A 6953-nucleotide genomic window follows, 5' to 3' on the forward strand; every position below is an offset into this window, starting at 1 on the left:
CACACACATATACACACATATATACACATGCAAACCATTTGTCACATAAACTGGATTTATTTGGATTTTTTGAAGCTTGCCTTTTGGTTTTCATTTAATAAAGTGTCCTGGAGATCTTTCTGCAGTAGAAAAAATGTAGAGAAGTCTATTTAATTCTTTTTGATGCTTATTTAGTACTTTGAGTCATTCCAACATTTACTTAATGACTTTCCTATTCATGCAAAATTTGTTTCTATTTCTTTGCTGTCATAAAGAATTTTGTCCTATAAATTTTTGTAGATTCACTTTTGTATATATACGGAAGTGTCTATTTTAATGAGATTCCTGAAATTGGAATTGCTATGTCAAACGCAAGGCACATTTAAAATTTTTGGAGAAAGTGACACCTTGCCGTCCATATGATGTTAAACAATTATACTCCAACAAACAGTAAATGAGAATGCTCATTTTACATCCTTGCACAAATTTAGAATTACAAGTATTTTTTATTTTGACAATCCAAATATACTTTATCTCTATGCGTTTTTCTGACTCCTGTGCTTTCAAGCAACTTTTTCTCCGTACATTGGCATTCTGTCATTCAACTGTGGTCATTTTTCTTTTTCTTTTCCTTTGTAGGAATTATTTCTATATCTTAGATAGTTCTTTGCTTTCACATTTGCTTGAAAATTTTATTCTAACATATTACCTTTTATTTTGTTTATTTTTAAATGTGGCTGTTTTTAATTTTTACATTGTCAAATCCATCAAATATTTATTTCTCTTTGGCTTCAAAGGTCAGTATCTTTTTAGGAAGGCTCTAATTATTTTAATTAATTTAATCTTCACTACCATTTGGTGAAGAATTACTCTGAGACTTATGTTACATATTAGAAAACTAAGCCTCAAAGAGATTTAAAAACTTGCCACTATTCACAATCTTAATAAGTGTTAGCATCAACTTAATAATTTATTTTTAAACCTAAGATTGTCAAGCTCCAAAATCTAAGCATATGTTCTTCATTCTTGTCTTACTGGAAGCAACAGTAAGCAGAATATCCCCAAATAATGAATCAAATACGAAGTCAGTGGAAGGATCATAGTACCATCCCACAAGGTGATGCACATTTTAGAGCAAAATGTCAAAATGCTAAGTAGGAATTATGAGTTATGAGTTGAGAAAAGCGATGGTCTCTAATCCTATAAAGAGATAGCGCTAGCCCCCTAAATATTCAAATGGAAGCAGAAATATGTGTTGATTGTAGAGAGATTCTGAAGCCTCCTTAGCTCTGTTTCAGTCATGCATTTTCCCAAGCAGAAAGGATATAGGAGAAATTAGCAGATAAGGCAGAGAAAGCAGGAGAGAGGAGTTCTGATCCTTGATGTGAGTGGCATTCAGTATATTCTTGGATCTTTACAAAGATTCAGAAATTTGTACATAGGGTGTGTATAGAAATGCAATTTCTATGATTATCATACTTTGGAAATTGCTTGGATTCCATGAGTGAGACATGAGGGAACAGATATTTGTACTCAAGTTCTAGAAAGTACAGTGGGAGGTGTTAGTAGCAGTTTCCAAAGATTAGCATGTCTCTTTCATGATCCCTCCAGTTGCTTTTTTCACTCATTTCCTCTTCTTCACAGTCTTTGGTCTCACTTTCCTTTCCTTCCAAGGCCATCCTCTGCATCCCTATATTTGGAAACAAAGGTCTGAAACATGTATTTTGTCTGCTTTTTTCACTGACGTATCCTAAGTAACGAGCACAGTACCCGACAAATAGTAGGTGCTCAATAAATATTTACAGAACAAATAAATATTCATGACTGAAAATTTTACTGACAAATGCTAAGGATACAATAAATTAACCAGGGGCATGAGTTAGATCTTCTACAAAAATACAACAAACAGCTCAACAATATCACATGCATAAAGATAGGGATATATTCCAAAATCCCTATTTATTCATGTACTCATTAATTCTTTTCTTCCTATTTTCCTTTCTTCTTTCCTTCCTCCCTCTCTATGTTCCTTCCTTTCTTTATTCCTTTTTCCAATCATTATTAGTAAAATAGGTCCCCCAAGTGTTTTGTTAAGCTCTTCCTGTGAAACTTCAATTCATTCCAATTCAAAATTCTCTTTATTTGTGACATTCTTCCTCGATCATGCCAAGTGGTATAAATTTCTCCTTTCTGTATTAAAATTATTAATATATTGCTTTTGTCATAAGGTGGTTGACACTAGATGTTCTGAAAAGTTAGAATGGCATATAGGTAGAATCTCCTGGAAAGGGGCAGAGACATCTCCTAACTTTATAAAAAAGGAAGTAGAAAACTAAAAAAGAAAGACATTTAGACATCAGTTGGTTCCACAATCAATCCATTGCCATAACTACAAGCCAAAGAAGGTGTAAAGGTACATATTCGGCAATGTTCTGCTCCCAGAATACACAGTACTTGCCAATCTAAAGTAGTTAAAACGTTAAAAAAAAGACTTTTCTTCTATTCTTGTCTTTTTCATGTCTGTTCAGAAGTAGTCCTCTACCATCAAAAGAATAGCGTGGCTGTCCTTACACTGAATGTTTTCTGCTTTAAAATATGTTGCTAAATTTATCTTCATAAATTACAAACTTGATGAGTAGTTTTTAACAAAACCATCATTAGTTCTACTACCAGTTCGACCATTAGAGATTTAACGTTGGTAGATGATCTCACAAAAAAATCACAAGAGTTAAGAATTCTGAGCTTTGTTGGCACATTGTGCCTTCTGACTTTTACTTCTTACAAATAATATAGATTGAATCAGGAAGAGACTGTTAGCCGTGCACACTGAGGGTTCTAATGTCCCACAAACTCCACCTGTTAAACACATCTGAGAGATTTATTCTAAATTTAGGAGAATATTTGATTGGATCCACCAGAATTGCATGAAAGAGCCAACACGCTAAGCGATTTTCAAGTTAACTTGCCTCTAGAAGTACATAAGAGAGAAAAATTTTGTAAGAAACAAAATATGTGTATACACATATGGCACATGGAAAAGAAGATATCCTGGACACAAAGAGGAGGAGAAAACTTCCAAAAATTTATTTTAGTAATTAGAACAAAAGTTTTGAAAACTGCATCATCAATGTAATACATAAGTGGTGACTGTAAAACATACAGCAAAAATCTAAAAAAGGGAGAAAAAACTGAAATTAAAGAGGAGAATAAGATGAGCAGACGGAGGTGGGCGATAAAATGAAATTTTGTGGGAAAATTTATACTGAAGCAGGATTACAATAAAAATTTTAAAAAACATTTGCACTGTTTGCCAAGAGTAAAAGACGCTCTTTTCAATAAGCATCATTTAATAATTTGTCATATAAAAAAATATATTTTGGCCTTTACATCATATGTAAATGGCTGTTCAGATAGAGCACAGATCTGAACGTGAGAAAAAAATGGAAAACTTGTAGAAGAAATACAGTACTTTTTCATTAATTTGTGTTAGATAAATATTTCTTAAACAGGATTCAAAAATATTTAAGCATGAAAATTAGACTGTATTAAAACTGCCATCAAAATTAAGTTATTGCAAGAGTTAAAATGATGGCCAATGAATAGAAGATATTTTCAACAAATATTATTGCTAGAGGGCTCATTTTGGTTAAAAAAATGATCTTCAATAAGAAAGCAAGTTAATTGATAGAAAAGGCTAGAGTTTTAAGCAGGAATTTTTCAGAATGGCGGATAAACATGTCATGTCTCTAAGTTACAAAAGCAGGCATACTAATCTATTGTAGAAGTCAGGCTGGCGGCTCCGAGCTGAGCCTGAGAAGGGCAGTGTTGTCTGGACGGTGCTGCGAACCTCCTCCCAGACTGGCTCCCCTCCCAGGGCCTCTCCCCTCTTGCCCAGGAGTTGCCTCCTCTCATGGGCCTCTGGGATCTGATATCGTGGGGTGAGGTGAGAGCAGGTCCAAGAGGATGCTTACTGCTGAGGAGCCGCAGTCACGATCAAGATGATAGAGGTACTGACAACAGACTCTCAAACTGCTACACCAGCTGAATGCCCTGTTGGAACAGGAGTCCGGATGTCAGCCAGAGGTCTGTGGCTTGAGACTAATTGAATCTGCACACGATAATGGTCTGAGAATGACTGCAAGGCTCAGGGAATTTGAAGTAAAAGATCTTAGTCTAACTCAGTTCTTTGGCTTCAACACAGAGACGTTTTCTCTACCTGTGAATTTACTGGACAGTTTCCTTTCCAAAATGGAAGTACCACCCGAGCACCTTGGGTATGTTGGGCTGAGCTGCTTCTATTTGGCTGTAAAATCAATAGAAGAGGAAAGGAATGTCCCATTGGCAACTGATTTGATCCAAATAAGCCAGTATAGGTTCACGGTTTCAGACTTGGTGAGAAAGGAAAAGATTGTGTTGGAGAAGGTGTGTTGGAAAGTCAAAGCTGCTACTGCCTTTCAATTTCTGCCAATTCTATTATTCACTCATTCAAGGGAATTTGCCATTTGAAAGGAAGAATGGCCTTAATTTTGAAAGACTAGAAGTTCAACTTAAGGCATGTTACTGCAGGATCATATTTTCTAAAGCAAAGCTTTCTGTTTTGACATTGTCTATGACTCCATTGGCGAGCCAAGCCCAGAAGTGTGTAGATTTAACAGAAGGAGTAGAATGTCTTCAGAAGCATTCCAAGGATTGTTACAGCAACAAAAAGCTCTTCTCTGAAGCCTCTCTCCACAATCCTGAGCCATGGATTCCAGAATTTTATAATGGATTGAAGCTGTGAAGCCTCAAAACATCACAAGTAGATTGGCATTGATGTTCTCAGATTTGGGAAAAGTGCTTAACTAACATTATGCTATAGTGGAATTATGCTTAAATTTGAATTCATCTGTGAGGGATACAGATCAAAGCTGAGGACATGAATGTGAAATGCTAAAGACGAGCCTAGGAAGATAAGCTGTGAATCTCCACTTCTGACGTTGATCCAACTTTCTTTATTGGGTCAATATATTGTGTTTAGGTGGAATTAAAAATGGTAACCTACTTAATTGAAATTTTAAATTAAGAGATTTACAGCAAAACCAACATCTCACAAATGCACTTTAAAGGCATAACAAGTAACTATTCTAGGCGGTGAAAGTGGTGTCTTGGCACCCATAATGCAAGAAATAGATAATCCAGATATGTGGACTTTGTTGCTACATAGGAATTACATTTAAATTTGATGACATTTTATACAAAGAAACTACAGCCCTAGTGATTTGGGCATAGTAAATTGTCTTTACTGTTGTTTCAGGAAACAGGTGGTTTGTATCCATGATAAACATTTTATTCAAAATCTGCCTCAGCCTAGTCCCATCAAGAAAATTAGTCTTTGTTGTATTTGTAACTCAAAGTAAAGTAACAGCCCTCCGAAAACGCGCTGACTTAACACTCAGAAGTTTTTGCTAAAGACTAAGGACTGTTTTTATAAAACTGTCCTTGTTCTAATTTACAATTTTTTTTGGAGGAGGATTAGCCCTAAGCTAACATCTGCCACCAATCCTCCTCTTTTCGCTGAGGAAGACTGGCCCTGAGCTAACATCTGTGCCCATCTTCCTTTACTTTATATGTGGGATGCCTACCACAGCATGGCTTGACAAGCAGTGCATAGGTCCACACCCAGGATCTGAACCAGCAAACCCCGGGCCGCTGAAGCAGAACATGCAAACTCAACCGCTGTGCCACCTGGCTGGCCCTCTAATTTGCAATTTTGTTTAAAAGGAAGATAATATATTTTCACTAATTGTTCCTACTGTGCCAAAAGAAAGTTAAGCAGGCATCTTCATAATTATGAGATTACTGAGGGTAGAGTTCGGGATTTTCTATTAAGTCAGTGAATCTAAGGAGATCTACAGTGCTAAAAGTGCTGTGAATGGTCACTCAGTGCAGTGTGGAGCTTGAGTCCATCAAGGATGGCTGTGCCCAATTTTGATATCCTGTTATGGATAAATATGCACTGGAAAAATAAACCAAAGAACCACAATGTGTCTTATACTTTTGTAAACCATGTTTTTCGGATAACTTTTCAATTTTCCAAAAAGGGAAATTTCAGGATTCTGAATACATCAGTGTTAATTTTGAATTGGCAGAGCTAACCTAGCCAACTACCGCTACATTTTGGTACAATGAGATATACCTTTCAATAAAGTTATGGGAATGAAAAAAAACAATTAAAAAAAAAGAAGTCAGGATGGTATTACCCATGGGACAATGTCATAAAGATCATAAATGGGGCTCTGAAGTGTTGGTAAGAGTCTGATTCTTGATCTGGATGCTGTTTATAAGGGTGTGTCAATTTTGTGAAAATTTATCAAACTGAACACATACAATAAATTTATACTTTCCTATATGTATATTATATTCCAATGAAAACTTTAAAATGATACAATGGCCTCATGTTAATTAAAAGGTGGTGTGTGAACGGAAATGGAAATTTCAGGCGTTTTCATTCCAGTTTTCCTTTTTTGTGCCTGAAATATTTGAGTCAAAACACATTTTTTAAATAAACATACTTCAGACCATGAGTAAGCTCTGGCTCTCTATTAAGAGACCGTAGATGAGAAATGTGATAACAGTCTTTTGCCTCCATGTGGGATGCAAATGTAGCACTTTTGACCTCAGAAATGTAGTCCAAGGAGCCTGGCTACGGACAGTTTGGATCATTAGGAAAAGTGGAACAGTCTGTTGAATAGGAAAGGAGGACAAATCTTCAGGATACTTGCCCCTTATTGATCAGAACAGAATACACGGTGACCCCAAGCTGCAAAAATCTGGGGAAGGGAATCCATTTTTATCCAGGAACATTGTTAATTAAAAGAACATCAGGATTCTGTTAGCAAGGATGAAGAAATGCATCCACTATTTGTAGGTGACAAGCAGTACCTGCCATGGCCTTAAACATTAAAGGGCTCCCATAGCATTGTGGCATGTTATAT

At 36.0% G+C, this 6953-nt stretch overlaps 1 pseudogene; it reads left to right on the forward strand.

Annotated features, from left to right (window-relative positions):
* The first annotated feature begins 3977 nt into the window (after positions 1-3977).
* LOC124232028 (cyclin-G1-like) lies at positions 3978-4759 on the forward strand (annotated as a pseudogene).
* The last annotated feature ends 2194 nt before the right edge of the window (positions 4760-6953 follow it).

Source organism: Equus quagga, unplaced genomic scaffold, assembly GCF_021613505.1.
Source record: "Equus quagga isolate Etosha38 unplaced genomic scaffold, UCLA_HA_Equagga_1.0 HiC_scaffold_17577_RagTag, whole genome shotgun sequence".
Classification (NCBI taxonomy): Eukaryota; Metazoa; Chordata; class Mammalia; order Perissodactyla; family Equidae; genus Equus; species Equus quagga.